The 23922-nt window shown below is 41.6% G+C and overlaps 1 protein-coding gene across 17 annotated transcripts in view; it reads right to left on the reverse strand.

Annotated features, from left to right (window-relative positions):
• The window catches only part of ESRRG (estrogen related receptor gamma), a 625647-nt gene that overhangs the window by 134350 nt on the left and 467375 nt on the right, over positions 1–23922 (reverse strand). The window lies entirely within an intron of this gene.

The following is a 23922-nucleotide window of genomic DNA, read 5'->3' on the forward strand; positions in this document are numbered from 1 at the left end:
TTATATTTATACAGAACACAAGGTATGCTTGGAATTGTGAAAATTAATTTCTTCACAAAGGCATGAGGATGGTTCCCTAGAAAACATTACATAACCCTCTATGAGGATGTTTTACAATGTTCATGGAAAATGAACTATACGATTAGTCTAGAGCCTGATGGTAAATTTCCTTTAGATATACTCTGGTTAATCTGCTCGTGACAGCCCCATGAGGAGAGTCATTGGTTTTTTACAGTTGGAAAGGATCTTCGAATGTAGAGCCACAGATTCTAATTCCGTGCCCTTCCTGCATTCATAGTGAACATCCTATTTGTGAATACAAGTAACTCTGTTGAGCCTGACTGGATCAAGCCTGAAAAGACTCAAGCTAAGCCCAACCCAGTGTAGTGTCTCCTACAGTCTTACTTTTGCAGTTGAGCAACACGAGTACACACGGGCCTGATTATTACCATCATAGAAATAAAAACTGTCATTTTTGAACTTGATTGGGGAGAGAAAGATCACAGAAATAAACTGGAAAGAAAATGAATAAAACTCTTTTTGAAAATGACAGCAGGGGGAGGGATACCCCATTCTCATGCCAACACCCCTGGTTCATTCATTCCGTCATTCGCTCCCCAAACCTGTGGCTAGGGTGCTCTTTTTTTAACTTTTTAAAGATTTTATTTATTTATTTATTTGAGAGAGAGAAAGAGAGAGAGAGAGCACAAGCAGGGGGAGGGGCAGAGGGAGAGGGAGAAGCAGACTCCCTGCTGAGCAGAGATTCCCAAGGTAGGGCTCCATCCCAGGACCCTGGGACCATGACCTGATGAGCCCAAGGCAGACGCTTAACTGACTGAGCCACCCAGGCACCCCTACGGTGTTCTTCTTAAAACATAAATCTGGTCTTATCCAAAACAAGAAAGAACAAAACCTTTAGAACTCCTCATTAATTCACTAGATGTTCATTCTTCTGGTTTCACTTCATATATCACCTTCTTCAGAAACCCATCCTTGGCAGAGAAGCCCTCCCGTGTGTGCATGGCCCCTTGCGGCCATCACCACCACCCCCCACCCACCACCAACTGGACAGTAAACTACTCCAACTCCTATCCACTGTTCATCCTCATCCCCAAGAATCGTGCTTAGAACAAAGGATGTAGATAACACACTTCTGTCGCCCGAGTCTGTGAAAAAATGAAGGGATGAAACTCAGATACCAAGGGAGCACTGGCACATAAACCAAGGAGCTGACACTAGACGTTTCGGAGTTCAGTGTTATTCAACATAAATACAGAAAGATATTTTTTTCCCCAAACAGAACGTTTGGATGCCAAATAATTTTGCCCATTGGGTGTATATGGATATGAGACAGCACTGTGAGAAGCCAATCTAGGACACAGTTAGCGAGTTAAGTCAGAATGGAAGGAAGTAAAAATCTCCCTATTGGACTTATTAGCTCCAATATCTAAGTCACTCCCTGGGGAGAATTTGGCTCTTATATAAGAATGCTCACTTTTTTTTTTTCACCAGAATGGAGTCTAATCAAGTGTGTAAATGCTGCAATACACCAAATGGTGGAGGAGAATTAATGTTCCTCTTGTGGGCTCCTGAACCATCTCACCCCCGGGAAGTGACTTAGGCACTGAACAGAACAGAGATCATTAGGAACAGTTATGCAAAACTTATGAAGAGAAATACCCTTGCTTTACATGAAGGTTAGAATATGATGATCTCTTCTTAGGTGCCCTTGGAGTGGCGACTTAGGTATAAAAACAGGGCTCACAGTAAGGAGAAAAGAAAAAAGCCAGCTTATGGTTCCTGTGGTTGTCTATTGTTGGCTTCGAGCCTACTGAACAATGTTATCTTATATGTTCTAGTGAGTTAATCCCTCTGATATTAAAAAATAATAATTAAAAAATAAAAAATAATATATATATTTTTAGAGGCCACACATAACCCACAAACACAAAAACTCTGACACCACCATCAGAAGCAGAATTCCGGTGAGGGGCGGAAGTCACCAGAAATGTGGGGGAAGTAACTGGACTTTTAAGCACATACTGCTTTTCTCCAGGAAGTCAGAATTAGATGACAAACAAGTAAGAGGAACGTTATGGAAAACTATTTGCTAAACGGCAGCCACTCTGGTAAATTTTGGTTTGTACATCATCAGGTTCCTTCATCCTCTGGGATCAGAGAGCCTCTGACACCATAAGTCACAATCACAGATGATCAGCTTGACGATCTCTCCCTTCCAACACAGTAAGATCACTGAATCAGAGTAAGACTTTGGAAGTCCTGTCTACCTGCACATCAAACTTCATTTTGGCGATTTTTTTTTCTGTTAGTAAAACTAACACACACACACACACACACACACACACACACACACACAATTAAATCTTATAGGAAAAGGCTTCTACCGCTGCCAAATTTCAGCTGGGAACAAATTTTTATGGCCAGCTAATAAACCTGCTGAAAATAGGGGTTTGATAATGGAAACCCTTCGGAGCCCTTAACTACAGTGTGCACGGCTATAATAAAAAGAATTAATGCAGTCAATTTGTACTACTGTTCTCGGAACAAAAAACCCTATTTCAACCACAGTCTTTTCAACAGCTGATTGGCAGCCCTGTCCATTTCCCCTCTGCAGTGTTGTCAGGAGTCTTCAACATGATAATGAGCCTGTCACCATATTCAAATAGCCCTGTGACAGCAAGTTTTGTGAGTGTGACGTCCACTGCAAAGGGTCTGTCAAAAAGCACCTTTCAGAAAATGAAAAGAGAATGCTTTCCTGATGATAAACCTAATTTCTCCATAGATAAAAGAGTGAGATTTTTCATCAGATTTTGTCAGTGTTGTGTTGCATTTATCTCTTCAAACGTTCCTGTTTTCTTTTTTAAAAATATACTTAAATTTAGATTTGTCAGTGACAGGGGGGAAAAATGATGATGAAACACATTTTTTGTTCTAGGAAACTGAGTCCATCGTGTTACTACAGAGAGGAAAGGGGAAAGGGGAGAGGGAAAACCTGATGCTTTTTCCATCACATTAAACACTGGCGACAGGAGTGGGAGACTAACTTGTTCCTGGCCATCTCGTAAACCTCCAGTTCTGTACACTTCATTCTCTGGGGCCAGCTGCCTCCCCCAAATGCCCACGGGAAGTTGCCGGGTTGGAACTGTGTCTCCACACGGGCACCTCCTCAGAGCTCTAGAGACTCCGTGACTGCTCACAGCGGAGAGAAAGCTCTTGCTTCAGGATCTGAGGGTTCAATTCCCTTGGTAAATCGTGTTGGTTGGCTGCATACTGGGAAAAGAGCATTTTCACGCATCGGCCATTAAAGTATTTTGTGGGTAACTAAGATGTTTAAAATTCCTGTTGTGGAGGGGGAAAAATTTGCTTTTCTTCAGTTATAAAGAGTTATTTTATCGAAAACCCACATTTTCTGGAGCACTGTTTAAATTTTTGCTCCCTATCAATATAGATAAAAGCTCAGTGTGTTCAGCATAAACACAAAAACCTAATTTAGGTATTTTCTCAGAAGCAATGTATATATATGTACATGCCTGTGTATAGAAAATACATACAGATGCTGTGCATACATGTTATCAACCGACAGAAATGCCTGCGCTGTACATGTGTACTGTGTGTATAGAACACACATGCAATATTGCTATGTACATGAATACACACACACACACACACACACACACAGTGGGAAGGATGTCAGTGTTACCCTTCGGGGATGTTAGCATCTCCGATTTTAATAAAATTCACACACACACCAGACCCACAGAAAACTGGGAAGCTCCGTGGCATTGCAGTGGAGAGGTGGTAAGAGGGCCGAGATGAAGAAGCAGGGGGACAGGAAGCCAGCAGAGAACTGTCATTCCTTCATCCCTGAGCTGCCCTGAATACCACCTTCAGCAAATAAACACATGCAGGAGGTCTAGAAGCTTCTAAGAAAGAAACCTGTGTAGGAATGTAAATCCCCTACCTACTTTAACTCAGGCTCTGTGACAATAAAAAGAACCTTGTATGTTAGAAAGCACACATAGTCTGTCCAGCGTGCCACCATATGGCTTAATTCCTTACTATTCCTCTATTATACTGTATCCAAACATCTTTAAAAGGTATTATGAAACATATATGTAACTGTGTCTTGGTAGCCTGGTGTCAGTGGATGGCTCACGTCAAAGTCCCATTTTTATTTTTATTTTTATTTTTTAAAATATATATATTTTTAATTTGACAGAGAGAGAGATCACAAGTAGGCAGAGAGGCAGGCAGGGGTGGGGGGAGGGGAAGCAGGCTCCCCGCTGAGCAGAGAGCCCGATGTGGGGCTCGATCCCAGGACCCTGAGACCATGACCTGAGCTGAAGGCAGAGGCTCAACCCAGAGCCACCCAGGCGCCCCCAAAGTCCCATTTTTAAAACAATATTTTCTTTAGCCCTCTGATTGTAGGACGACTTCTGTGTCTCTATGGGATAACAGCGTCTGAGAAGTCCTCTCACTGGTCAAAAGCAGGGGAATCTCTGGAATTCTCCTTCTACCTATTTCAAATAAACCTATCCCCTTCCGGTTGAGGTCTGAATATGCCAAAAGGGCCTCTCGATTAGAGAAAATGATAATTTCATGGTTTTGTAGGTACCACATGTATAAAGCTGACATGACAACAGAGTTTTCTTCATGAAAAATTAATACACTTTGGTGTGGGGGAGGGAAACCTCAATCTCTGCAACAGAAATGATTCTCAGTATACCAAGGAGGATGAAAGTTAAAAACACACGCGAGGCTTTTTGAATCAAAGTATGATTCCCCCTTACTAGTCAACAACCAGCGAGGCTGAAATTATTAAAGAGTTTCTAATCTTTTAATTCCAGAGAAGGAAAAGGAAGCAAAGGGGAAAAGCAGGGTGGGGTGCGGAGGAGAACGGGGCCTCCCCAATATGTGTAAATGCAACCCCTGAAAGAAGATAAAAGTAACTAATTAAGGATCAGCAATAAATGTGACTGATTTTGAGTTCGTCAGCTGGAGGGAACTATTATAAAGCCAATAAATAGAGCTGTAGACAGCTGGCTTTGTGCAGCATCCTGCTCCTTTGCCTAAATGTTTAAACCATTGATTTATCTGGGATTAAAAAAAATGAAATCTCGAACTAAGCCATTCCCAACATACAAAGCAAATTCCAGAATCTTGAAGACTTTCATTGTCTCTGAAAGTCATTGTCACCACCCTAATCCCCTCATTAAAGCTAAAGAAATGCTGGGAGGGCATTAAAATGAATGCAAACCATTCGCAGCAATCTCCTGCTCACACCACCTCCAAATGAAGGCAGGCACATTGCATAATCCAGGCAGCGAGAGCTCCTGACAGGTGCATGATTTATGCTCATAGTCAGAAGAATCGGAGGGCCTGCAGAGGAGACAGCATGAGCAAGGCGGTGGCGAGACAGATGCTCTCAGTGGGCTTGCAGGGGCTGGCAGGCTCCAGCTAGTTCAGGTGAACCTGGACACTTTAAGCGCTGAACTCCTATTGCCTGGATTCCAACACTCCGATGTGCCATTTGCAAGACGGTACGCAACGTACACAGTGAATAAACTGTCAACTCCAGGCAGGCACTCCATGCAGGGTCCATACAGCCCCATCTGCCCCGGTGCTCCCCGGGGCCACGGAAGCAAAAGGAAATGCGTTTTTTTTTTTGTCAAATGAGTTTTATAATACAGATGTAAATATCACGTAGGTCGGAGATCTGCAGTCTTGACAATATGTAGTCCAGGTATGGTAAGTGGAGAGTGACAAGATCTCCGAACAACCCAATCAATATTAAAGATCGCACAGTGGGATTAGGAGAAACACACCTCAGCAGAAAACCGACATTCCTGTCAATTATATTAATTATTTTTCAGATACATGACATGCTTTCATGACATTTTATTCTGAAAAGGCATTTAAATATTTGAGAGGAAAATGAATAAGGGATGGATAAAAAGGAGCGTCCTGAAAGGGCTGAACAGCTTTGAAATCAATCTTTAAAATAGTTTTTCGGAATTTCTCTCAATAGCCCCACACAATAACAATCTGGTAAAGATTATGGTATTGGTTTAAAGGGTAGATAAACCTAATTACAGCTATTGACGACGAATTACTGCTACCCCGATCTCCAGCACGAGATATTAGCCAGCATTTGAACGGTCAGCAGTAAACCACCAATGGACAGAGAAATTCCCTCCACGGACCCACAGAGACCTGTATAGATCACCCTGTCCCCGCTCAGCCCAGTATCTCTGAGGCACAGAGCTTTGGGCATCAGTGAAAGGGACAAGCATCCAAATGTACAACTTCAGGTTATCTTGGATGAATGTGACTTTACTTTCCACTCCCAGATACTGCAGGGTCAAAGGTAGAGCTGCCAATGAGAATTAAAGACACAGGCATCCCTTTAATTAGATAACAGTATTCAAAGTCGTGTAAATTCCCAAGAAGCCACTTTGCAATGCCTGAGTTACAGTGTTGGGGGGGGGGCACAGAAGGTGGGCAGTGGGCTTTTTTTCAGCTATGCACCAGCAAAAGAGAAATTTTTTAAAGAACAAAATGGAATACATTGCAAGTAATTCAAAATGCCTCCAGACTTTACAGTTCTCCCTAGAGAAAAAACTCAAACAATTTCAAGTCTTCACAAACTGCATCCAAATCCTTTTTCTAACTTCATTAAGCTCCAGTGCTTAAAAATCGTTCATAGCAAGTACTTTAATTAGAGACGAGCCATTTCAGGGAGAGCTCGACAGGCTCTGAGTCTACCCAGCAACCAGACTGGCCAGGGGGAGAGTCTCTTACAGGGCAATGCAATGAAAACGCAAACTGGGGAGCTGACACATTCCCTCCTTCCCCAAAGGGAAACTGGGGGCCTGGTGGAGGGGAGCAGTGCTCCAGAGACTGAAACATCATTCTGGCCTCTCTGGTACTCTGCCAGTTTACTATTATATATACAGAGAAAGAGGAGAAAATGTGTTAAAAGCAAGCCTATTTGAAGAGCAGCACAGGGCTAAGTCATCTGCCCTATGTACCCTGAATTTTCCTTGTTTCACCTGCTGTCTCTCTCCTCCCTCATTTTTCCTCTCTGCCTTCTCTGTCTCTCTGGACCAAACTTTCCAACCCCCACCCTTTGAGACTGAAACCACCGCCATGAGTCCCACAGGACAGGAACAACACCAGTAGAGGTGCACACAGGTGCCACACAAAACTCCAAGATGCTGCACTTATTTCATGTTTAAAAGTCAATCCGGGTCTGGAAAGGGGGGTAGGGGAGAGGGGTAGGAGGGGAGAACTAAGGAGAACAATTCTCATGCTGGAGTAATGTATGCTTCCTCCTTCTCCGGCTGGAATAATGACTTGGAGGCAGAACTCGAGAAGACAAGTGAAGAATTCACAGGTTCCAAGTGGCTTGCCATTTTAAACTCAAAGTTTAGAGATCTAAACACACAGAAACAAAACAACAACAACAAAAACCTAAAACAGAACAGTTTTTGTTGAAAGTTCTAGGTGGAGATAAAAGCCCTTTCTTCACCAATGACTCATACACTCTTAATCCTGAAAAGCCAGAACTGAATGAACCCAGGAGCATGTAAAAAAGGAACCGAGAGGCCATAAATTTGACTTTGGAAGAAGTTAGCAATGATCTGGATGAGAAGTGATTCCAGGAACTCAAGGTCATTTGTTTCTGGTCTGTGACAGACTTTCCTGCTGTCCCCCCACAATCCACAGAGGGGTCTCTCTGATTCTGGCAGGTTCTGCTGACCCTGCCTGTCACCTTCAGATCTCCTGCACACAGGCAAGGGTCTGGGGCTGGAATCACACAGAGCATTATTGGGGACCTCTGACCCAGGAAGTCATGAAGAGCAGCAGTGGGAAGACAACCCAGGCCTGCTGTGAACATACACTTGGTCATTTTGGAGGGAAAAAAATTCCGGGAAGATGACATTTGAGAACGAGCACAGCTGACCCAGTTTTGGTTTAACTAGGCATTGTCCTGAGCACTTGGACAACAAAATAATGGGGAAGATGATGCTAATAATAAGAATAAATAATCGCTAACACTCACCAAGGGCTTACATTTGTCAGATACTGTGCTAAGTATTTTAAATATGTCATCTTATTTAATTCTCACAGCAAACTCTGCAGGGCAGTGATCACTCTTAACATCACTATTTTGCAGATGGAGAAACTGAGGCCAGAGGCATTAAGAAACATGCTAGTAACTGACAACCGAACAGCCACTCCAGGTTGTCTATTAGCAAATCCCAAACCTTCATAATGTGCTGTGTGCAATGAGGGATTAATAACACGATTCCATATGTACCAGTTTCATTTTGCAAATATGTTAAACCCATGCCTTCATAAAACACTCCACGACTTACTGGAATTTGGCAATGTGGGAAGAAACTAACAATTCCTAATTCTTCCCTCCACCCCGCTGAGCTCTCTGCTTTTTTAAAATAGCCAGCCATGAAGAAAAATGAAAGTTAAAAAAAAAAAAAGACTAAGATATAGGTGCCTTAGTACTTCACGTTGGGAGACTTTTTATCAATGATCTCTCTCACTCTGATGGAAAGGAGACAGTAGGAATGGCCTTGCTACTCACCCCTGCTTCCCCGGCCCATTAGCTGTTTTCCAATGTGCAAATGACTCTGGTCTCCCAGGACTGTTTAAGAGTTCAGCTGACTACAGCACCGTCTCCTTCTGGGTTTCAGTTAAAATCAATGCATTAACGGAGGATGCTAGTTAGACTCTGTAACTGCAAGTTAAGAAAGGTGAGGAAGAAAAGAACTGCTAGCTTTATAAGCTGGAGGACTTTCAAAGAGGCCAGTTCCCGAGTGGCATTAAAATAGAAGTATAATTACTTGTAAAGGCTGGGGGATTTTGTTCTTTTCTACCTTTACAAAACTTCTGATAGATTTTCTTTGCTGCAGCACATAACCAAAGAGCTAAAAATGTGTGAGATCACCAGGAGTTGCTCTAACATTTCCTAGGCGCACAACATTTGAATTGAATTTCTGTTCCTTCTCCTTTGTCACCATTAGTGAACCTTTATTTTTCCACCCGATCCTCTCCGGATCCTAATTAATGACTTCTGGGGAGACCCACAGACATATACGGAATTGTTGAGAAATACGTTTCTTCACAGACCACAAATTTGGACCTGTTGACTGCAGAGCATGAAATTTTTTGCTACAAATGGAAAATGAAATCATCAGACAATGACCTGGACTGCCTCTCGGGGACAGATGCGAAGCCCTGGCAATCTCTTCCTCTAACCAATAGCCTGCGATAGTCTACGTGGAACGGGTGCTACGCCGAAGCAGGAGCCGCTCCGGCATTATTCAAAGCATTCCTAAGGACAGGTGTAAGATATCCTACATAGAAACTTCAAGAAATAATACTGTGCTCTGGAACAGAACAATATTTGCGGGAATCAGAAAATGTTCCCGTTATCACCCGGACCCCTTGTTTTAGAGCATCTACAATAAGGAATGATTCCAGAATTTTAGCAGCTCGAACCAAAACCATTCTCTGAATTAAAGGTCTCCCTGTTCACAAAGGAAGTGAGAACAGAGGCACAGAGGCTTCCCTGTGAGAGAAATAATATTTCACCTCTTGACGGTGGTAAGATTAATTAAGAGGAGAACCAAAGGACTTCATTAGGAATATCAGTACCGGCTACGGGCTTCAGAGCCTAAAAAATCCGGATTGAATCCTGGCGGAACCATGTACTACTTGTCTGATCTTATGCAAGTTATTTATACAAGTTCTTTCGAACAGGTCTTAGTTTTCTCATATATATACACCAATTTATCAAATATCTATGGGAAAGATAAATGAAAAATGTCCGTCCTTCCATCTTTCCTTCCTTCCTTCCTTTTCTTCTTTCTACTCACGATACACCAATTGCTACACTGTCAGGGTATGCAGTATAAATCTAATACACCACTACTTCTGAAATACAATTCTGTCATTGTCATATACGTATAAAGGAAAATGTAGAAGTAATTTATATACTCTGATAGCCCATAAATCGATTCTAAAAGCATTATTTGTGACAAAATTGTTTCTGCACTCAAGTTTTAATAATGTAACTGAAAGCCTAGTAAAGTAGGTATAAAAAAAAGAAAAAAATATGCAGTTACACTTTAGTGAGCACCTACTATGTGACCATTATAATGTTAGGTGTTACGGAGGACTGAAATATAAATAATACAGCCATGTTCTCATGATTCTCTATGAGACATGCTAAGCGACTAACAGAATACTAGAAATAAACACTAACAATATTTTCTGAGTGTTTGTTGTTTGCACCATGACAAGAGTATGACATCTATTACCTTGTGTAAACCTCAAAATAACCCTCTGATCCAGTTATGATTACAACCCCCATTTTACAGATAAGGTTTAAAAAGGGTAACGTAACTAACTTACTTGAGATATCACTGCTAGTAAGTAGTAAAGTTTGCACTGAACCCAAATTCTATTTCTCTACACTGTCCACTGTGGTCCTCACCAGCTATGTGGGGCTAGTTAATTTAAGTAAAATTTAACTAAAGTAAAAAAATTCAGTTCTTTCATTGCATTAGACCCATTTCAAGGGCTCTGTCAACACCCACAGACTCCATCTGATCTGAGAGACCAAGCTTCTTATCTTTACACTCTACATTCCTCTGTGGAAAACACGATGTTAAAAATGCTAAGCTGTATGAAATAGAATATAAATGGTGGTGAAATTCAGAAAGGAGAGAAACCTATATGACTGCACGTAATCAGGCCCATGATGGATCATGAACCCCACGAGGGCAGAAACATGTCTGTCATGTTCACTTTTAATCCTTAGTACTTAATAAAGAAAACTATAGGGAGTCATGTCTCAAAAAGCATTTCTTGAATGGGTGGGATAAAAGATGGATGAATAAACGTTTGGACATGGGCTGGACAACTGTGTATCATTTGGACCCATAAATAAGTAGAAAGCAGTTTCTAGAGAAATAACCTGACCCAGCACTAGGTGTTACAAAGAACAGGGGCCGTTTCTCACCTAGCAGATGGAAATATTTACAGATTCGACCATAAAACAAGAATCCACTTTCCTTCCAAATATTTCCAAATTATGCATGAATTGGTAATACCCTAAGACTGGCTAAGGTCAGAGTAATTGCCATTTAATTGGCTTCAAATATACTAATGATTATGATAATGTTGATACTAAAGAGATTTAACAGACCTGGAGATAAATGTCCAGGAGAGGGGAGAAGTAAATCCATGGGAGGTGGGGGTTGGGAGGGGATAATTATGGAGGTCATCAGCTTGGGAATCACCAAATAGCAACTCACTGTGAAGAAACTCTGATTTCAGAGGAAATTTTGAAATTAAAAAAAAAAAATTAAGGGCAGGGGAGGAAGAGGAAGTTGGGTGGTCCAAAACATTACATGTTAGGGAGAAGTTTAGTTGGGGAGAATTTAATGGACAGTCTAGGGAGAAGCCACTAAACAGTGTCTCAGGCGGCCTCAAAGGAAACACTTAAACAGCTAAGAAATAAGAGGTAGACCAGCAAAATGGACTTAGCTGCCTGTGGGGGTAACATGCTGGCTGGAGCTCCAAGACAGAACCAGAAATCAGTATAGATCTAAGTCAAAATACATGCTAAGTTAAAGTAGGTAATGTAAATCATCTCATTTTTTAAATTTTTATGTATTTATTTGAGACCAAGAGAGAAAGAGAGCAGGGGGAGAGGGTTAGGGAGAGGGAGAAGCAAACCCCACACTGAGCAGGGAGCCTGACTTGGGGCTCGATCCCAGGATGGCGGGATCATGACCTGAGCCAAAGGCAGACACTTAACTGATGCCCGAGTCACCCAGGAGCTCCTAAATGATCTCATTTTTCATATATTCTGCTCCTTAAATTCTCCACATCCCCAATGTAGCTAAAAAGTCTAGGAAAATAGTCTAGGTATCTTAAAATTATGATTATGCAGGCTATGGAGCACCTGGGTGGCTCAGTTGGTTAAGCATCAGCTCTTGATTTCAGATCAGGTCATGATCTCAAGGTGGTGAGATGGATCCCCACATCAGGCTCTGCGCTGAGCATAGGATCTGCCTGAGAGTCTTTCTCGCCCTCTCCCTCTCCCCACCCTGCCTCATGTGCATGCATGCATGTGTGCTCTCTTTCTAAAAAAAGAAAAGAAAATTATGATTATACAGCTTATGTAGAAAAGACTTGATAGCTGAACATGTAAGCATTGAAAAAAGTAGGAACTGATTATGATCCCAGATACACATAATCCTGGGAAAAACAGGTTAACCGAAAGGCAACTGCTAAGAAACCCTTCCTCTGGTTTTGCCATAGGTCCCACCTTTTCACCACCGTCACCCATAAAGGGAGCAGCTGTTACAATTGGGATTTTAAAATAGTCAAAATCCCAATACTCCTGTCAAAGGTCTCCATCACACTTCCTCCCTCCCAAATCAGTTCCATGTTAATCTCCTTCAACGGCATGATTCCTATTCACGTCCACTTCAAAAAGCCAAAGCCAGGTAAAAATACATTTATGATGCATCTAATCAGCTGAAGCCCATCGCACCTGAGGACCAGTCATCACGCCTGGGCCGTCCAGTCTACCTGGGTGAGGCGGAGAGGGAGCGACGGCTCCCTGATATTTGTTCTAGTAGCCATAAAGTGACACTGGCTCTCAAATAGCACAATCTGCCATTCACTCAGGTCTGGTTTGCCAGGAAACCCAAGGATGGACTCCCCACCAGTACCATCAGGCTCAGGGAATTTGGCTAGCACCGGGCGCCTCAGACTTCTGCCAGCTAATTGGCTTTGGGGAAGCCGCTGACCTACTCTCCACTGAGTGGCTTTTGTGAACCTGGAACCCAGCCTGCCTCTCATCATTGATCAACCTTGGCCAAGCCAGCTGGCTTGTTCCTTTGCAGACAGCTTGCCTTAGGGAAGCTGGTTGGTGGCTCTACAGCTGACTAAGGAAGGGAGAGGCAAAACTCCAGAACAATCTCTCAGGAAATGACCGGCACTCACTTACATTTGAGGGAGACTTAGGAATGAACAAAATCATGCAGGATACCCGACAGGATACAGACAGAATTGCAATCTGCACGGCCTTAACGAGAAAGGGAGCTAATCAGTCAGCAATGGCGCCCGAATGAAATGGGCATTATTCAAACGTTTGTCAGAATGCCTTCACATTAAATTCAAGCACGATGCCGCTTACATCCATGCCACATTGAGAGATGTGCGCACTGGTGGAAAGAAACAAAAATCTGTTGTCTGGAGGCCGGTGGGAGGAAATTCCACATCAGAGTCCTGTCTGGCAAGGGCCTCCCCTCCCCCTTCCCTCACCGCACACGGTACTGTCGCTACACTTTCCATGTGTGAGCAAATGTGGAAACAGGTTTACCCCCCCTGGGGTGAAACCCACTGGGAACTTTTTATAATCCAAAAGGAATTAAAAAAAAAAAATTGGTGGCATCTTAGATAAATGCCGGCTTCCTATTTCAAGTTCACAAATGGAAATGACAAATGGGGACAATCAAATAAATGATTAACTTTTAATAGTATTTCAATTAAAGCAGGAGGAAGGGAGTCAAAAAGAACCTTTTCTTCCCATTTCAATCCTTCTGTCCTCTCTAACCCAAATGCAGCAAGGATAGATTTACTCCTTCCAAATGATCCTTGGTGCTGCGTCCACAAGAGAGAACCTACTTCATTTCTAATGTAATTATTATATTTCAAAAATAAATAAAAACAGTTCCCGAGAACCAGCAGCACAGGGAATATGTGCCACCCTAAGATCTGCGTAGAGTATATACAGAATCATGGATACATTTTTAAAACTTCGGTACTCCAAATTTCCCCATGAATCAGAGATAAGATCAGAATACTCCAGTGGTCCACTATGGCCATATCCTCCAAACAACTGAGGCAGACTGTACTCAACGTCAGTAAATCAAACTTGCTCCTTTCTACAAAAGCAAAACTTACAAGGAATTTGGTTCTGAAGTTCAAAAAACTGGAGCCAGAAAGTAAACCAATGCCAAAATGTTCCTTATGCTCTAACTTGGATTTATGTAAGATGTCATACTCTGTTTGACAAAAACACAGACCCCTGAAATAGGGTTCGCAGGCACTGACCAACGTGAGTGTTGCCGATGTTTATTCCTACAGTTTATAACTGGCAAGTTATTCCAAAGCTTATGTTGGATCTTAAGAATCTCAGAATGGGAAGTGACCAGAAAAGATACCCTGGCCTAAAGCCCACGTGGAACTTGACCCTGTTCTTTACATCTCTCACAACGATGGGAAACTCACCGCCTTCAAACACAGTTCATTCTATTTCTGGACATTCAATGAAGAACTCAAATCAATGAAATGAGTCTGACTTTTTTTTTTTTAAATGGTTGACTTAAACATTCTTTTAAGAGCTCAGTATCTCCTGAATAGCCATAGCCTCTGAGAATCCCAAGCTAACCATACACTTGAATAGCACTACAGTTCGCAAAGACGAACTATATTAAACAAATACAGAGCATAGGCAATAGAGCTAGAATGCCTGCCATAAAATCCAGTCTCTTATTGTGCTTTGTGAGAACTCTGGCAAATAACATTATCACTCCAAGCCCTCATTCCTCTGTGAAATGGGGAAATACCCACCTTTGGGGGTCATTGTAAGGAAGAACAAAAAAAAGAAAAAAAAATCTAACTAAAGCACATAGCACATAACTTAATGCATTTTAGGCTCCTAGGAATATATGTTATTACCCCCTTAATCGCAAAAGTTTCCCTATTCATTTTGAGACAGCGGTTCAAGTTTCCTATCAACAAAGCATGTCCAAAAAAAAAAAAAAAAAAATCACAATCTGGTAATGCAGTATCTGTACGTGAAATAACTTTTTGTGGGACTTAACTATATTCCCAAATGGCTTCATGTCAGGACAAAGCTCAGAAAGAAGGTGCTCTTTGCTATTGCTTATATTATAACTTGGGAGTCTTGTTCAATACTCTGCATTAATGAGGGAGCTTCTTAGGATAATATTACAACAGAGAGTGCAAGAAATACCAGTGAGGTCAATGCAGTTCTATTAACTGTCATCTAACACAGAAATATTTTCCTTGAATACCATTAAAGCTTTCTCCTTTTCTTTGTTCTGCTTTTTGAAGGCAGTAGGAACCCAAATTTCCCTACCAATAATTTCTGTTTTCGACTTGGCAGCATAATGATACTAGACTTGAGGGAAAAAAAAAAATCACCTTGGCAATGTCTTCTTCAGAGGGTTTTTACAAAAGATACTTTGTTAGGATAAATTGCGCCAAGCAGGTTCTTTAAGTAAGCAAAAACAAATCAGCTTGTTACCAAATGACCTGAGTAGCTTTCTATTTTTTAAAGAGAACCTACCTGGAAAATGTTACACCCTTTAAATGGTCATTTTGTTAAAATGGAAGCTATGAAACAGAAGGGTAATTAGACAAGTAAGTTGCTCTTTGCTCTCCTGCTGATAGGGTAAACCCAGAAGACTCTCAGAGTTCCCACTGCCATATATAAATCAAGACACAAGCTGTGGTTGTAGGAAAACAGTTCTGGGATAATTTTTCATTAGATCCTGGGGGCTCAAGACAACTGACTGAAGAGATGTAATGGCGGCTCAATGAATAAATGTATGATCCATGTTCTGTCTCATATACCTGCACGGATGTGCACGCGTACACACGCACACACTCACACGACACATACGCCTTCTCAAAGCTAAAAAGCCTGGACTGTGATGAGATCGCTCAGAAGAAATAGGGCCCTGGACAAAGAATTTTCTCAGGTGGGAGAAAAGAGGCTAGTGCCATCTCTCTACTGCTACCATTTCCTCCACACAAAGATTTCCTAAATGTTAGGCCAGCCCTATTAGTTCATGAGTCAGAGTAAAATATGAGGCTTTTCTGCTCGAAAGCGACTGGCAGTGACTTGGCAAGCCCAGACTGAGGCAGGGCATAGATGAGGGAACCTTCTTAAGATACTGGAGATCCACCGACCCAGGAATGGAAATAAAAGAGAATTCTAGGGACACCTGGGTGGCTCAGTCAGTTAAGCATCTGCCTTTGGATCAGGTCATGATCTCGGTGTCCTGGAATCGAGTCCCATATCCAGAGCAGGGACCCTGCTTCTCCCTCTGCCTGCCGCCCTCCTCCCACCCCACTTCTTGTGCATTCTCTCTCTCTCTTTCTCTGGCAAATAAATAAATAAAATACATATTTTTTTAAAAAGATAATTCTAGATCCTCAGACTTTTTGAGGTTAACTTCTTTCCCTGGGGACCTGGTATCCAGAGACCGACACTAACTCAGTCCGACAAAACAAATGGACCTAAATGTACTGTTCCACGGTGGGTCTCACACTGTGCCCTTCGGACCTCCAAAACTTCTGGCACGTAACGCCTCCTCCAGCTCACACTCGGCCCCATACTGTGGCTGCTCAGCGATTCCGTAAGCACCTTTTCTGGACCCATCCCCCGCACCGTCTGTATCTTCGGTGGCCTCATCCGACCCTAAGTGAGAAAAGCTTGGTTTCCTGAGATCAGAATCCTACAGAACAGGCCCCTCTTGATGAATGTCACGTGTAACTTAGGCCCAAACCCCTTTTTTAAACCCACAAGCTCTGCTGCTTCCTGCGAGCACCAGGACACTTTCCCATTTCTTCTCCCCCTACATGAATGTCTCAGGCACTATCAGCCTACGGTGCTGAGACTGGGGCCAATCCTCTTGAGGCTGGCGAGCGAGAAGACCCTTGTTCGGCCACAATTGCATCGAAGCTTGACAGAGACCCAGAGCCTGAAAGGTGACCTACCTGACTTCTAATCCCATTCCCACTCTGGCCGCAGTGGGTCACTGTGTAAGTCACTGAAACCCTCTGAGTCTTGGATTCCTCATCTGATTGATGAGACTTCACACCCAGGGTCCCCCGCTTTTATCTACCGAGTGAGACTTTCAAGGTGATAACGGAACCTTAATATGCTGTGCCCTTTCCACACTGAATGGTGACTTATCCCAAATGCTGATTCCCATCCTTGGCTTTGCCTTTATCCTAAAGCAGCGTTTAAACTGCCTACCCGGAATCTTCATGCTAGTCGTTTGGGACTTTAAAAAGTAGGGGTGGGGCACCTGGGTAGCTCAGTGGCTTAAGCCTCTGCCTTGGGCTCTGGTCATGATCTCGGAGTCCTGGGATCGAGTCCCACATCGGGCTCTCTGCTCGGCTTGCCTCTCTGCCTACTTGTGATCTCTCTCTCTCTCTGTGTCAAATAAATAAAATCTTAATAAAAAAAAAAAGTAGGGGGAAATATGAAATACCTCCCTAACAGAAACTTACTCTAAAAATATAAAATCAAATATGAAAAGCAAACGTGCTTATCAACAAAACATACAACTATGTCACTGGTTTTGTTCGTTTTAATGACTCCCTTCTCCCCCAGAGGAAATATTTAGAAGGCATCTAAAGGATATAAAGTTGCTCTTCTCCTCCCCTATTTATGTCAATATTTTTATTTTAAAACTGTATCAACAGGGGCACCTGGGTGGCTTAGTGGGTTAAAGCCTCTGTCTTCGGCTCAGGTCATAATCCCAGGGTCCTGGGATGGAGCCCCGCATCGGGCTCTCTGCTCCGTGGAGAGCCTGCTTCCTCCTCTCTCTCTCTGCCTGCCTCTCTGCCTACTTGTGATCTCTCTCTGTCAAATAATAAATAAAATGTTTTTAAAAAAAATGTATCAACAAAACTTCCAATAAATCTGACTGGTAGCAATACAGCAATCCGTGGTGAGATTTCAGAAGCTCACAGAGATGAAACTCACCGACTGCACTTCAATATATTGGCAAGGGTTGGTAGGGACTGTGAGGTAACACAGAGAAAAGGTTTTTCAAACACTGGCAAAAGTGCAAGACTTCATTTCCTAAGTATTTAAATATCTATCGACTGCTCCACTGTTCCTACAACTCTCACTGCTATTAACTGTGGCAAAAATATCATACTTTCTCCTTTTCCAGAAAGACAAAAAGCAACCAAAGAATTAACCGGTTAAGACAAAATTTACCAAAGAGCACAACGTACTAGCCAAATCTACAAATCACGGTTGCTAGGGTTTGACTTGCCTCACAGACATCGTCAACACCATCATCATAATTACAAGTATCTTCATGTCTATATTGGTATAATGTTTCCACAGACCTTCTAACATTTTCTAAATAAAACTTCCATCAGAATAGAAGGGATGAGAAAGAACGTGGTCTAAATGTTCCCCTGCCCATGGGGAAATGAAGACAGAAATCAATGGATTTACCCCAAATCACAACACTAGGTAACAGGAAAAGTCGAAATCAAAAGCTAAAGCATGGAATTTTGCCAGACACAGGGGAGAAGCTCAGGTAATACTCATGGAGAGGTACTAAAACTCATGCGATACTCTAGTTTTTTCCCATGATGCTCTGCTATCAAAATTTCCTTGGTAAAATTTAATGTGCCTATGAGACTAGTTGAGTTCTTACACTTCTCCATGTGCATTTTAAAATGTGTGTGGTTTGTCTGTTTTCTCTGAATGACAAAGGAACGAGGCTTCCTTTCTACTGCTCAACCAGTAATCAAAGGCACTCCTCACCTACTTTGTTGTTGTTAAAAACTGCTGCTTGAAGTCCCCTCTTCCTTTTTTATACTGTTGTCTTTCTTGATTTGACCTAAGGGTAGATATTAAAAACTCAGTGGGTTAGGCCTCTGACTCCTGATCTCAGCTCAGGTCTCGATCTGACGGTCATGAGTTCAAGCCCCGCATTGGGATCCATGATACACATGGAAACTACTTAAAAACAAACAAACAAAACCCAAAAAACTAAATTTCCTCATGAAATTGTGGAACAAATTTTCACCTGTTGATGTGTTTCTATAAAAAATTTGGAAAGGACCCCCAAGGTCCTTGATATTGCCAAAAAATAACAAAATTTATATGAATTTATATTAGAGCAACAGGTGAATATCATATACCCAGATTCTAGCTCCGAGCGTCCCCCGCTAACCATGTGCCAGACCCTGTGCTTCTATTACCTCTCTTGGTTTTTCAAAAACCTCACAAGGTAAGTTCTATCTTCAGTCCTGTGTTCACAAATAAACAGGCTCAAATAAAAAGGGTCTTAGAGGTTATGGAAATTGTGCAGGTCCAGGAAGTGGGAGAGTCAGGGTTAGACTCTCGGTCCCCCTGACCCCACAGCTTGACCCTTACTGTCTCTAGCAACAAGTAATGTTCATTCAGTCCTCATCCCATACCACATGCGTGCTTGGACACGTCCAATGCAGTTTCTCACTAATCATTCACATTTCATTTGCAAATGCTACTGTTGCTACCATCACTTTACAGATGATGAAAGGGAAGATCAGAAAGGTTTAAGTAACCTTTTAAAAAAAAAATAGGCATAGTGGGGCACCTGGGTGGCTCAGTCAGTTAAGCACCTGCCTTTGGCTCAGATCATGATCCCAGGGTCCTGGCAGTGAGCAGCCCTGTGTTGGGCTCTAGGGTCTGCGGGGAGCCTGCTTCTCCTTCTCCCTCTGCCTACCACTCCCCCTGCTTGTGCTCGCTCTCTCTGTCAAATAAATAAATAAAATCTCTCTCTTAAAAAATAGGCCAAGTGAAAAGCATCTCTTTGGCATGAAATAGCTGTACTGGCCCTCCATGCTTCCTTGATTCTGCTATACTTTGGTGGACAGGCTGGCCTGGCTGGGGAACAGAACGCTGTGCATACATGTGGGTACCTTGCTCTCGTCTACAAGAGTCAAAGAAAAATTCTTGAGTTGCCAAGGTGAAACCCATCATACCAGTAAAGAGCAAAAAGCCCTTCAGTCCTTCAATCAGTGAATTCTATACCTAAATAAAATAATTATTGCTTTCATAAAATGTCTCTCTTTGCCACTGACAGAGTGTAAACCGAACCAGTATGTCCCGCAATAGCTTTTAAATAACCAAGGAGAGAGATCAAAATAAAAATAAATCTTGACCAGATTTATAGGTACACCTTGATTAGTTCTTGTTTTTTTTCCTTCAAATAAGCAATACCTGAAAAAAATGAAAAGGGAATGTTGAGACCAGATATCTTGTAATAGATGGGGTTTCGCTGACATACAGTATGGCATAATGCCGAAAAACTAAAGCTGGCCCATCCTTCGTGAGGCTTACCAGCAAAGTAGAGCCCAGAAAAAGAAAAGGGGATTTTTTTCAGGATGTGGAATGGTGTGACCACTTGGATTTGAATGAACTATCTTTTTTTTTTTTTAACTGTGCTTCTTGAAGGTTTTTGTTTGTTTGTTTTTGTCTTTAAATGTTGCGGCACTCTGTCATTTTCTCCACACAACTAATCATTCATTTCTAATGGTAATGATTTTTTGACCTAAAAGTTCTAGAGACATGGGGCGCCTGGGTGGCTCAGTGGGTTAAAGCCTCTGCCTTCGGCTCAGGTCATGATCCCAGGGTCCTGGGATCGAGCCCCGAATCGGGATCCCTGCTCAGCAGGGAGCCTGCTTCCTCCTCTCTCTCTCTCTGCCTGCCTCTCTGCCTACTTGTGACCTCTGTCTGTCAAATAAATAAATAAATAAATAAATAAATAAATAAATAAATAAAATCTTTGGGGGAAAAAAAATCTCTCCACAAACATATTAAAAAAAAAAATTCTAGAGACACCTGGGTGGCTCAGGCAGTTAAGCATCTGTCTTCTGCCCAGGTCACGATCCCAGGGTCCTAGGATTGAGCCCCACATCAGGCTCCAGAAGGTTGCTTCTCCCTCTGCCTGCAGCTCTCCCTACTTGTGCTCTCTCTCTCTGACAAATAAATAAAGTCTTTTGAAAAAAAATTCTAATGTTAAAATCCAATGTAGTTCATTCAGACATAATTCCGGCACTGGCTAACGAGAAGGCATAGCCTGTAAGAATTTAACGATGCACAATGTGATACAACCGGACTCATCTGACCACTAAGCCATCACTTCCTTTTGGCACCCTACATCATTAGTAGAAACATCAGTCAATAAAACTAGGGATTATTGTTTTTAAAAGAGTAAAGTCTCCTTTTTCTATAAACCACCTTTTTCATGAAAACTTCTTTATTTCCCTCAGGCAGCCCTTGATAGAAGATGTATTTGGCTAGTTGAATAAAAATACCTGTTAAAGGGAAGAAGGTTCCCATCAAAGCTGTTGAAATCTGATTTCATTTCAGATTCTATAACTAATGTTGTTTTTTGTTTAAATAGATTTTGTCTGTCAATTTCCAGGCCTGCTGTGCCATCAGCCTGCATGGACTGCTGTGGTCAACATGGGGGTTGTAGCAGCAAATTTTATTATGGACTGGTAATTGAATTGAACAGGTTTACATTTGAATAGATTTACTACATCATGATCCCTGACATACTGCACGGGACCGAAATCCCTCTCCATCCATAAAGATACATTTAAGACAGTATCATTCTCTCCAGACTGAGGAGGCCAGTCTTGAGCCAAGGAGATGGCCAAACATAATTGTGTATTTATATGCAGGGTGCAGTGCAATATTTCACTACAGTTTTAAGTACAAAAGAAAAGGAATATTTCGTATTTACTCATAGCCATCCTTTTGCAGGGAGGGGCTTAGAGAACTGGCATTTTCCCATCAAAGTGGGCATAAGGAAGTAAAGGAAAATAAATTATTATTTGAGTATATCAGCAACAGCAGCAATTCCCTTGAAAACAGACCCTCTAAAGGCTTGATAACAGCAACTGAAGAGGTGTGAATTACAGATAAGCACCGGCCCATTTCTTTCACCAATATTGTTTAATTAAACACAGTTCACACCTCCTGGGTCACTCTAACCACCTTCCAGAGTGCTCCTGCTTAAAAACCACAATGAGGGAAATTATTTAGGGGGAAATTATTTAAGGGACACTTTATTTCTGTTTTCACTTCATCCATAAACCTGGGAGTGCAAAGAGGTGAAAAAAATCATAGTAAAATTAAACTAGTCAATAAATTCTATCAACCTGTAAATGGAAACACATCTCCATGTACTTTAGTTTTTGAAAATAAAATCCACATCTAGGACACATCAATCCAAAGTGCTAATTGATATATTACTTTTATAACACTTTAAAAAATGGATTTGTTCTTTGAACATTATTCCTCAATTCCCAACTTCTAATTAATGGCTTCTGAATGAGCTTTAAGTTCAGTGTGAGTCTCTACACCTCAACTAAGTGGCAATATAACGACCGGAAATGGACCATCAGTTACTTATCACGTTACTGTGAACGAGGTTTTGTTTGTTATCTGCAACAGGATTTAAGGCAATTACTAAGATAAAGTTTCAACCTCAAAAGGAGTAAGCTGTCACCACCATTCTAACTCAAAGGAAAATTCCTCCTCTTGTGGGTTGGGTCATTATGGTTGGGTTTTTATACATATTTCTTCCTTTATCAAAACTCTCCCACTGGCTCTTCCATGTCAGTTTTCTCTAGCAAGAACAACCATATTTGACTTTCTCACTGCCTCACCGCTAGAGCCTAGAATCGTGCCTGGCACACAGGAGAAACTTAATAAATATTTAGCAAGTGGATTATAAATGTAAAATATATCAACTATGAAAAATCCTAACGGTGCCAAAGGCTGTGCAGAGGAAAGGGCATTGTATTCATATGTCCCCTCCTCGTTGCACTCATAGTGTCACACTGTCCTCAATCCTCATTTATCCCACTTCCACTTCTCCATGTACAGTCCATCACGAAGCACATCTCCCTCGTACCATTCTTTTTCCTTTTTCTCTCTACAGATATTTTAATATGAATTATTAAAATAGACATGTTTATACATTTTTAATACAAATACATACTCATATAAAAATAAACTCATATATACATTGAATCATATGACTAGTGAATTTGTACTTTTTTTTTTAATTTTATTTATTTATTCGACAAACAGAGATCACAAGTAGGCAGAGGCAGGTAGAGAGAGGAGGAAGCCGGCTCCCTGCTGAGCAGAGAGCCCGATGTGGGGCTCGATCCCAGAACCCTGGGATCATGATCTGAGCTGAAGGCAGAGGCTTTAACCCACTGAGCCACCCAGGCGCCCCTTTATTTTTTTATTATTATTTTTTGACTTGACAATATATCTTGTGTGATGTTTTTATAAGGCCTTAATTATAAAGTCATACACTCTTTGTTTATAGCTCCCCCCTCACCCCACTCCAGGGGAAGAGGAGAGTCAAAGATGATAAGAGTTTGAGAGGGTCTTCTTTGTTCCTCGTCAAATGAGGGCTTAGTTCTTAGCGGTCTAGTAAAGGGTGGAGAAATGGGGCATGAATTCCATATCCCCAAACATAAGTGATCCACTCACCTTTTTTGCATTAAGAACAAACCAGGAAAAATTATGAGATCTAGGAATGCCAACTCCTGGTTTGCTGAAGCTTTGGTTTGTTCTTAGGGAATAAACACTTGGATCTATTTGCATTTAGAAGTTAAAAAATAAGGGATCTCCAGTAAGACCAAATATATAAACTAATAGGGCCAACCCCATGAACAAAGTGTATGTTATGACTCAACAGAAGCAATACATTTAAATGTAATTTGCCTAATTTTCTTTCAAACTTTTGTCACTTCATAAAATTATCATATTTATATTAAACTCTGGCAAATTTTCTGAAGAGAAAGAGAGAGTAAAATCTAAAACCATAAAAAAAGAAACACGCATCTACAAAAACATATAGACAGGGATGCATTTAAAAACAAAAACAAAAAACCTACCCAGGCTTTCCAAAGAAAAGAATAACTTCTTCCTAGCTCCAAGCTAAAATGTTAGTTTCGTTGGACATGCTGACATATACAAATATTTCAGGACCTTGG

This window comes from Lutra lutra, chromosome 15 (assembly GCF_902655055.1).
Source record: "Lutra lutra chromosome 15, mLutLut1.2, whole genome shotgun sequence".
NCBI classification, from domain to species: Eukaryota; Metazoa; Chordata; class Mammalia; order Carnivora; family Mustelidae; genus Lutra; species Lutra lutra.